The 11,289-nt window shown below is 36.0% G+C and overlaps 1 long non-coding RNA gene and 2 pseudogenes across 1 annotated transcript; all 3 read left to right on the top strand.

The window, feature by feature from the left end:
• The first annotated feature begins 686 nt into the window (after positions 1–686).
• LOC148253279 (auxin-responsive protein SAUR67 pseudogene) lies at positions 687–1,100 on the top strand (annotated as a pseudogene).
• Positions 1,099–7,433, top strand: LOC110819001 (uncharacterized). Its single transcript, XR_002540592.2, has 2 exons — positions 1,099–1,838; positions 5,369–7,433. It is a non-coding gene; the product is annotated as an uncharacterized LOC110819001 (long non-coding RNA).
• Positions 7,434–10,862: 3,429 nt separating this feature from the next.
• On the top strand, positions 10,863–11,288 carry LOC148253278 (auxin-responsive protein SAUR68 pseudogene; annotated as a pseudogene).
• The last annotated feature ends 1 nt before the right edge of the window (position 11,289 follows it).

The following is an 11,289-nucleotide window of genomic DNA, read 5'->3' as shown; positions in this document are numbered from 1 at the left end:
TATTTCTCAACAGAAATCAAAAGGTTTACCCACCTGAGTCTCCATTTGGATTGGCAACATCCGCTGGTTCCCATATTTCCCAACTATCAGATTGCAAGGTCCAAGGAGCTTGTTGGCCACACACAGACCCAGTTAGCTCCCATTCCATTATTGTTATTATTAATATCTGTTTATTTCCATCATGTTACCTGTTTTTCAATGTCATCGATCCATCTTTATCTGAATTCTTTTACAGATAGAGGACCTTTGGGATAAGTTGCTGGGGCCTATACATTGTTAAACCACCTGTGCCGGAAAGCTTAATTTCCGGGATTTTGGTTATTTAGTATCTTTTTTATTTTTCTAACAGCCAAACAGTCCACCAATAAAATATACCCTCTTAGTGTTTAAACATGTTGGGCCAGATGCACAACCACAAATGTAAAATTATCCAACATTGTAACCTATCAAGAAATAGTCCATGTCAAATAATCACATGGCTGTATTCCCAAACAACTCTCAAAGGGTAACCCACATGAAAATAACTGTCTCGATGGTCTAGTAATATATAACTCATCTAACTCCCTTGCATTCTGCATCAGATCAACCATCACATTTCACAACTCAACAAGCAAGAAATTCACCATTTTCTTTTCTAGGCTCAGTTGCTTTAGAGAAAAATGATCAGCACAAAAAAGCTCATCAAGATGGCGAGGAAGTGGCAGCGAGTAGCAGCCCTCAAGAGGAAAAGAGTTTCACTGCCAAGAGCAAGTGGAGATGCAAACCAAACTGCCAAAAATGGAAAGTCAGTGGCAGATAAAGGCAATTTTGTTGTTTACACAGTTGACGGACAACGTTTGGTCTTCCCTATAGCATATCTAAACAATCCCATTATTAGAGAACTCTTCAAGATGTCCGAGGAAGAATTTGGTCTACCAAGTGATGGACCAATAACATTGCCTTGTGATGCAGCCTTCATGAAGTATGTAGTTTCCTTGATTCAACGAAGTGTTGATATAAATTCTGAGAAAGCACCGCTAGTGTCGATTACTAGTAACAGATGTGCGCTGTCAATTTCTTTACATCAACGACAGAGTAGTCAGCTGTTATTTGTCTGTTAGTTTCCAAATTTATACAGAAACAATTTTATATCTGATATACAGATAGATGTTCACCAATTAACAGATTTAATGGATAAATCAACTTCATCATCATGTTTTGTTACTTCTGGCAATTATTTCTCTTAAAATTATTGTGATGTTGGATAGCTTTCTGTTACGGAATGTTGATACTAGGACTTTAAATTCATTTCTATGCTGTTATAGAGCAGGCTTAATTATTTGTTAAAAGATTTTATAGTTTTTCAAGCCAAACTTTATCTAAAGGTCATGAAAAAAGTTGAAACTTGGTGCTATACATCAAAAAAGAAAAACTACCCAGTTGAAATTTGGTGCTATACATCAAAAAGGAAAAACTAGCCCTTAAAAATATCAAATACAACAAGTAATTTTCCAGCTCATCCCATGCGATCTTTGGGTAAAGGCATTTTTATACCGGCTGTTCTTATGATGAAAGTTTTTGCTTGTCTCGCAAATTCCTAAAAGGTCCTTTTTTCCCCTCATTGTCCCTCCATTAAAAAAACAGAGAGAGAAGAGAGACAAGGGGCCTGAGAAGAAGGAAAAGCGAGGCCGAGAAGGGTGAGCGATGGTGGAGGAAAAAGGAAAGAACAACAGAAAAAGGGAATTAGGAAGTGAAATGGCAGAGAGGAAAAAAAAGGACGGAAGGGATGAGTTTGCAGTCGAGGACCGGAAGCATATTGGAAGCGGCGGCGGGATGTCAGCGTTGCGAAGCGCATAGGGGTAAATTCTACTCACTATTTCTTCATGATTTATACCTGGTAATGAGTATAAATTTGTACTGTCTGGCAATTGATTTGAATTGTGCTTCTTGTAAGCAAAATGTCCTAATAACGAGGAATTGATTTGGAATTCCTTTGGGATCATAATGCTTGTATGAATGTGTCTGAAGGTCTAAATTATGGAGTTACTCGATTGATAGAGATATAAAACATGGATATACTCTTTGAAAACAATATGCAGACCCGTGGATTGTTTGATCTGGGGTTTATCCCCAAGGGACTTGAAGCTTAACTAAGGAATGACATTCTGTGGCCCATAAATAAATAAATAAATAAATAAACAAGATCAAATAATCCATGAGTCTGCATACTGCTTTCAAAGAGTATTATTCATGTTTTACTGTTTTTGTATTTTTAGACTCTCATCCGCCCACAGTATGGAATTGCTAATTACTAAGTTCTTTTTTTTCCATGAATGTTCCGACCACACATATCAAATATTAAAATACGAAAATTAGCCTTGAAGCCAAATATAATTCCCAACCTTCTTGTGACTGTCCTAGTGAGTTATCAGCCTAATCTTTATCTCCTACCGTTCCACGGTAGCCAACAAACACTCTGCTAGGAAGCATGCAATAACAGTTGTGTATAAACGCCCTCCCAGAAAGCAGCACCTAGTCCTTAGGTTCTCTTCCTGGAATGAACGCTGTTGGCTCTAAGTGGGTGTACTGAGTTAAACAAAATCTGATGGCATGCTTGAACATCGTAAGGCACGGTTATTGACGCAACGGACGGGGTTGATTAGATGAAATTTACAGACTGGTGGTCAAGCCAGTCTACGTTCAGATAATTTTCTCCTTCTGTCTCTTTTCTGTGGCACATTCATGAACTTGATGGTAAAAATTGCGTTCTAGGATTGCTACCTAAAGAAGATGTCAGTAAGTGCCAGCTATGTGGTTTTGAAGATCCTAAGCATCCAGATTATGTGTGCAAATTACATAAAGCTTTACACAGTCTCATACTTCAATTTACCCCGGATATTTGCTACCACTCAGCCATATGGAGGTTGCAGTCTAGGAGTCTTTCCATGGATCATCAGGAATGGCACGTGGATTGTGGAGTTTTCAAGGAACCTTAGTGATTGGGGATTCAATGAATATGAATCTTTTCTCCTGGCTCTATTCAAATGTATTCCCAACGGCTGAGGATTATCCTATTTGAGGCTTAACTCTAGAGGAATTTTCTATGCAAAGTATTTCTTCTTTCATTTGGCTATGAAAGACGAAAGCTGTATAGAGATACCATCAAGGCATATTTAGAAGATTAAAATTTTGCTGTGTGCCTTTTTTTCGTTTAAGAGGCAGTTGGAGAGTATATTCTAATTCTAGACAAGTTGATTTCAGGAGGGAAAGACTACTGGTGAAAATGGTGTGCGTTTGCATACTGGTTGAGCCTTCAGCCTCCAAGGAATTAATTGGGTGATGGCTGGTTCTATAAGGGATGCGATTTAGGAACAAAAGGAAATTTCATCAAAGATAAGAGTTCTTCAAATTTTATTCATTTGGCCACATTTTGGGTAATTTGGAAGCATAGAAATAAGAGAACTTTTGAGAGTACAGAGGTTAATTTTAATAAATTCGAGAATACATGATTTTGGATCTTAGATTTTTGAATTCTGGGTCATTTTCTTTTTTCTTATAATGATTTAGGGGATTTGATAGATATTTTACTTGACATGTAAATATTTTATATACAAGTATGGATCCCCTCACATTTGTAAATAGATGAAATTTTTCTTTAAAAAAAAAAAAAGAAAGAAGCTTTCTATGGCCTCAAGCAGATTTCTAGATGTGGTAACATAAATTCGCTTCCTTTCTTTTTCTCCTTTCGCATTCAAAGCAGCAAGATAGATATTTCAATTTTCATTTACAAAACCAATCAAGCTATGGCTTTACTTCTTGTAATTGATGTATCTACTTGCTACCATGAAAGCGAAAGGAGAAAAAGCCTATTGCCCACTTCTGCAAAACTATGTTTCTGCCCGTAATTCCAATCTGCAGATCGGACAACACAGCGGTGTCGGCTCCATCTCACTGCCCTCCAAAACCTTCCTTGCCTGCTTTGACGCTGCCATCTCCTGTTTCCTTTCCTCTCTCATTGTTTTCCACGTCTTTCTGGCCACTTCATATAGTGCAAACATTAGCCGCCGCCACCCATCCACCTGCTCACCACCTCTTGATGTTAGGTACAAAGACCAATTACAAGAATTGATTTCCCCATTTCATCCCATTTGACATGTTGCAATTCTATGTACCTAACATTATCAACAGGCTGCCTCAGTAGCTTGTGTGCTTCTTTCAAATAAGTTCATAGGTCATTATAGTCATTGAGAATGAAATGAATACCTTGACTGTATAAACAGAAAATTTGTGGATAGACACTGTTATGCCAGCCTTTCTTGTCTCAACTTTTTTTACTTCTCTCAGAAATTTCTGGACGTCTTGTGTTTCCCGGATTATTTAATATTTACGGAGGATACTGTCCTGCCAAGTAAAAAGATGCCATAATTTTCCAATGTGTGGATTTCATGAGCATTAGAAGAAAATAATTTCGCCTCTGTTAGACAGCCAGAGAGTATGATTTTTAGCTTTAATAAAATTCTCCACGTGTGCCACACTTTTGTTCCATTTTCTCCATCAGATTTTTACTATTTTAGAAACTGTATAAGGTGGAGGTAGAAGTAAGAGTAAACAAATTCAAGGTAATTCAGCAATCGAGTTAGTGGAGCTCCAAGAAGGACTAAGAAAACAGAGTTTAAGAAGGGAGAGATAAGAGAACAAGTGTAATTTTATTTTGAAGAATTTATTTATTATTTGAAACAAAGTGTTGTAACATTATCCAGTTGGGTTCGGGGCATTACAATTTAGTAGTATCGAAGCACGTGTCAGGTTTATGACCTTTAATTGTGATTTATGATATGATCTCAAAATACATGCTAGCTGAATGTTTTCACACTAGCACAGTCTTCAACTTTATAAGTGTTTGATTATAATTTGCAATTATGATTTTTGGTCCTTATGAGTATATTAAAGATCAGACTAGAGATGTTTGTGGCATCCATGTCTTATATTAGGAATATATGGAATTAATGGACACAGTGCAATAATCTGAACTCGACCTAAACATTTGTTTGGTCACTGTTACTTGTGTCCTAGACATCAAGAAATTCTTGTGAGATGTTAATACGTAAACTATTTTTAACATGATCATTAGTTCAAAGATAAGAACTTTAGTAGGTAATAAATTTGAAATTATTTTTCACATAACCGTTTTATTAGATGCTTATGGCCACAATTTCTCTTCAGACAATAAATAAAAGCAAAGAATTAATGAAGAAAACTTGGGATTCTTCACTTTGAATTAGAATTGGTTAATCAATTAGTATCAATCTACAGCAGTATAATCTGTCAACAAAAAGATTCTTCAAAAGCCACAAATTAGTGACTGACAGTTGCTCGGCTCATGATGCAGATGTGAAATTGGTAAGCAGTGAGCAGCAGTCATGGACATAAGCAGTGCAGTCTCAATATCTTTTGTTGCATTTCTCTTTATCAAAGAGATTACATACTCCATGAAGACTGCATCACAAGGTAATCTAATCGGTCCATCACATGTGAGGCCAAACTCTTCCTTTGACATTTCAAAGAGACGGATGATAAGCGGATTGTTGAGATATGTGACCGGGAAGGCAAAGCGCCTTTCATCTACTGTATAGACAATAAAGTGGCCCTTATCTGCCAATGATGGTGTGCCTTGATCTGCTCTTCTGCTGGCTCCTGGCAGTGAAATTCTTTTCCTCTTAAGGGCTGCTAGGTGCTGCCACTTCTTCGCCATCTTGATGAGTTTCTTTGAGCTGATCATTTTGTCTTGAGAAAATGAACCTGAAAAAGAAAGAGGTGGATAACTTCTTTCTAGAGTACTGGAAAATTGGGATTACTGACTGATGCGGAATGCAATGGGATTGGATGAGTTATATAACACAAGCCCAGTGAGACACTTCTTTTCATGTGGGTTACACTTTGAGGGGAATCATGTATACAAAACCATGTGGCATATGTTTTTACCACTGTTTCTAAGGACCACAAAACAAAGGCACAGATGATTGGATACGCATAATATACCACTTATCTTCCTTTTATATAAAATATACCATATTATATAACTGTTTCAATATCTTAGAAGATTCAACATGTCAAAAATGAGTGAAAAAGATTTGGCAGATCTAGGCATGTGCAAGACATAGCATCTTGGTCCCAACATGTTCAGCAGTAACTAGCTAAGAAAAAGAAATTTATGTGGCTAAAACCAATGCTTTCCTTAATGTAGCTATAATTTCTAAATAGATATCACTAGGTCTAAAATTCTTGTAGCCTCTATCTCCCATTCAATTATCAAGAGTGCGATTATGGTTAAAGAACATTATGATTCATTTGTCTTAAAGGGTTCTGACTCATGTATAGGTGGTGGGTAGCAAGCTAAAGAAGTCTGACTATGTCTTGTTATACAATATGGTTGGCCTGTTTTTCTACATAATTGATCCATCTGTATCTGAATTATTTTACAGATAGAAGAAGATTTTGATTAGTTTCCAGGGCCCTAATGCATTGCTAAACCTCCTGCAGGAGGCCATTAATTCCAGGTTTGTGCTCTTCTACAATATCCTCATTGATTTTACAACTAGCCAAACATTGCACCATTGAATCATATCCTCTCAATATCTAAACATAGTGGTCCATGTGGGGTGAGGAACTCATGGATGCACAGCCACAAATGTAAATCTATCCAATGTTATATGACCTCTCACAAAATTGTCCATGTCCTATAATCACATATCATATGGCTGTGTTCCCATTAACCCCTTAAAAGGTCACCCCACATGAAAAAAACTATTTCAATGGTCTAGTGGTATATAACTCATCCAGCACCGTTGCATTCTGCATCAAATTAACAATCATATTCCATTATTCAAAAAAGAAGAATTTCACCTATTTCTTTTCTAAGCTCACTTGCTTTCGAAAGAATGATCAGCATAAAGAAACTAATCAAAATGGCCAAGAAGTGGCATAGAGTAGCCGCCCTCAAGAGGAAAAGAATTTCGCTCCCAAGAACCAGTAAAGGCGCAAAACAAGACAGTAGCAAGGCACCATCTCTGGCAGATAAGGGACATATTGTTGTTTACACAGCTGATGAAAGGCGTTTTGTTTTTCCAATAGCGTTTCTCAACAATCCCATAATTAGAGAACTCTTCAAGATGTCTAAGGAGGAATTTGGTCTCCCAAGCGAAGGACCAATCATATTGCCTTGTGATGGAGTTTTCATGGAGTATATAGTTTCTTTGATTCAAAAACGTCTTAATAGAAATTTAGAGAAAGCACTTCTAGTGTATATTGCTAGTAATAGATGTGCAGTCTCATGTTTTCTGCATCAAGAACAGAGTAGCCAGCAGTTACTCATCTGTTAGTTCCCAAAAATTTGTATATAACACACTAATAGTTTTCTTTAGTAAACTTAATGGATTATCAACTTTTTGTCTTCATATTCTTTCGAAGTTCCTAATTATTCTTTCATAATTCCTTCTGATGTTAGCTTTTATTGTAGAATGCTAAAATTTACCCTGAAATTTTCAAATGATTCATTTTCTCTTATCGAAGAGGAATAATTTATAGGGGATATAAGTCACTTATCTTATCAAGTAGCTCATAATTTTTCAAGTGAGTCTTTCATACAAAGATTTTATTTTGTCTCACAAATTCACTCAGTTAGAATAGTTAGAAATCCATTTTGTTCATGAAGTAGAAAGCCTACCTCTTGGTGATAATTACAAAGACCGATATTCAAGAAGTAATTTTCACATGTCCTTCAACGTGACATGTTTCAGTTCTATGAGCCAACGTTATCAGCAGGTTGCCCCAGTATCATGCATCTTTGCAGTGCTTAAGCCTCATTTCATTGTTGTCTTTGACAATGACTTGCCATTTTAAATGAATAATAACTAGAGGAAAAAAAAAGAAACTGGACAGTTTCTAAATTGAATCATGCACAGAGAATCGCACTTGGTGTTACCTAGCTGTAATCACCTAAAAATTTTTGGTACAGACTCCATTTTATTGTTTTTTTACTTCGAAAATATATTTAAGTTGTGCATAGTTCAAATTTAAATTCTATTGAAATATAATAATAGAGTATAATACAAATATATTGGAGATTAAATGAAAATGATGTTCTAATTTTAAATTAATTTTATTTTTAATTCAAGTTAAATGCTTTTATACTAACCACTACTTAACTGAACCGTTAGTACGTTTCTTTCTCTAAAAAAGATCGTGAGTTCAAATCGAGATGCATTCTCCTATGTGTTCTTGTCTGGAGATTAGTTCTTTTGGGTTGTGATTAGTATTTATATATCACTTTATTAGTAAATGTATGAATTTACTCAAAAAAAAAGTTAGGTACTCTTATGACGTTTGTGTATCACTTGATTAATAAATGTATGAATTTACTAAAAGAAAAATTTGCATACTTTTGTGACCTCTTCTCCAACAATTGAGAATATAGATCTTTTATTATATCATTAGAGATGTAAATAGAATTGGTTGAATTACTCATTAACTCTGATAATTATAACTAAATTCTATATATTAAATAACTAAGATCTTCTGCTACCTAGGGACTTTAACCAAACATACATATCTTGCAAAATAGAATAGGCTTAAACCAAACATATATATCTTGCAAGTAAAAGAAATTAAATGATTTTCTGCTATCTAGTGACAGATTACCAAAATCAGTAGAAAATTCCTTGACTAGGTTCTTAGTTTGTGAATTATATGTAACCCATGGTTTTCTATCAAATGGAACAACTTTCACGGGTGCTAATTATAGATATATATTTTTGAAGTGGTGATTTACATTGTGAAACTTTATTAGGTGTGATGATGATTCGGAAGTTCTATCTTCAAAGATGGTAAAGAAGAGTATCCAGTTACGGAATATACTCTGAACTTCTTCGTTGAATTACTATAATCCGTTCAGCAGTATAGCCTTTCTACAAGAATGAAAATCCTTCAAAAGCCACAAACTATGAATGCTGGTTGTATTGCTCTCTGTATAGACTTGAAATTGGTAAGCAGCAACGAGTAGCCATGGACATAATAAGCAATTTTTTTACTCCCTCTTTAAAGATAATAAAAAAAGCAACCAGCTAATTGGGAAGAAACTCACAGATTCTTCGTTGGATTAATTTATTAACTATCAATGTAAAGCACTATAACCTGTTTAGAAAAATCATCTTCAAAAGCCACAAGATAGTGACTGTTGGTTACTTTGCTCTGGATGCAGACTTGGAACTGGTAAGCAGCAACCAGTAGACATGGACATGACCAATGCGATCTCAACATCATGTTTTGAATGCCTTTTAGTCAAAGAGATGACATTCTCCATGAAAACTGCATCACAAGGCAAACTAATTGGTCCATCATCGGGTAGGCCAAGCTCCTCCTCTGGCATTTTGAAGAGTTCTCTAATGATTGGGTTGCTGAGATATGCTTCTATAAGGAAAAAAAAATAGCCTTTCATCAGCAGTGTAAATAACAAAATGACCTTTATCTGCTACTGTGTGTACATTACTAGTGTTTTATTTTGCATCTATGCTGGCTCTTGGCAATGAAATATTTTTCCTTTTGGGGCTGCTATGCTGCCATTTCCTTACTATCTTGACGAGTTTCTTTGTGCTGATCATTTTACCTTAAGCCAGTGAACTTGGAAAAAAGAAATTTGTGAAAATAACTTCGTTGTTGAGTAGTACAATCTGATTTTTTATCTGACGAGGAATGCCATGACATGAAATGAATTATATAAGGCAAGATCGGTGAGACACATCTTTTCATGTGGTCTCACTTTGAAGTTCATGCACACACAGGCATGTGAGTAGTTATGCATTGGAGGGTCCCCAAGCAAGCAACCAATAAAAAATAATCTCCCAAAGTTTTGAGGACCACAGGAACAAAAGCTTAGGTGATATATGTATACACATATACATATATGTCAAGAATTTATCTTCTTTAAATGATGCAAATCCATAACTGTTTCAAGAAGGTGCTGTTTAGACAAAGAGGATGAGAAAGATTTGGGAGATCTAGGCATGTGCAGAACATAGCTTCTTGGTCAGCACATGTTCTGCATTAACTAGCAAACAAAAAGAAAATTATCTGTGGCTCAAAGCAAGCCTTTTCTAGATATTTCTCAACAGAAAACAAAGGCTCACCCACCTGATTCTCCACTTGGAATGCAATATCATAGCAAGGTCCCAGAAACTTGATGGCCACACACAGACCCAGTTAGCTCCCATTTGATTATTAGAAATACCATCACTAATATTACCAGTTTTAGTTTCATCTTAATTTTCTTGTCATATATCATGAGTGATATGTTTTTCAATATAACAGATCTATGTTTATCTGAATTCTTTTACAGATAGAGGACTTTTAAGATAAGTTGTTGGGACCTAATATATTGTTAGACCACCTGCAGGAAAGCATAATTTCTGGGCTTTGGGTCATCTTTAACATCTTTTGTAATTTCCTAACAGCCAAACAATCCACCAGTAAAATATACATGTGGGATGAAGGATCTTTACTATCTTAGTATTTAAACATATTGGTCCATGTGGGATGAGGGAATTCAAGGATGCACAATACAAATGTAAAATTATCCAACATAAGGACCTATCAAGAAATGGTACATATCAAATAATCACATGGCTGTGTTTCCATAAACCTCTCAAAGGGTAACCCACATGCAAATAACTGTCTCAATGGTGTGCTGATATATAACTCATCTAACTCCCTTGCATTCTGCATCAGATCAACCATCACATTTCATAACTCAACAAACAAGAAATTCACCATTTTCTTTTCCAGGTGAGTTGCTTTAGAGAAAAATGATCAGCACACAAAAGCTCATCAAGATGGCGAGGAAGTGGCAGCGAGTAGCAGCCCTCAAGAGGAAAAGAATTTCACTGCCAAGAGCAAGTGGAGATGTGAACCAAACTGCTAAAAACGCAAAGCCACTGGCAGATAAAGGCCATTTTGTTGTTTACACAGTTGACAACCAGCGTTTTGTCTTCCCTATAGCATATCTAAACAATCCCATTATTAGAAAACTCTTCAAGATGTCTGAGGAAGAGTTTGGTCTACCAAGCGATGGACCAATAACATTGCCTTGTGATGCAGCCCTCATGGAGCACGTAGTTTCTTTGATTCAACATGTTGATAGAAATTCTGAGAAAGCAATGCTAGTGTCAACAATGCTAGTGTCAATTGCTAGTAACAAATGTGCCTTGTTAGATTCTCTGCATCAAGGACACAGTAGACAGCAGTTACTTGTCTGTTAGT

This window comes from Carica papaya, chromosome 6, assembly GCF_054855325.1.
Source record: "Carica papaya isolate Zhongbai chromosome 6, ASM5485532v1, whole genome shotgun sequence".
NCBI classification, from domain to species: domain Eukaryota; kingdom Viridiplantae; phylum Streptophyta; class Magnoliopsida; order Brassicales; family Caricaceae; genus Carica; species Carica papaya.
Note: the sequence above shows the minus strand (reverse complement) of the source record. Positions and strands in the feature narration are given on the sequence as shown.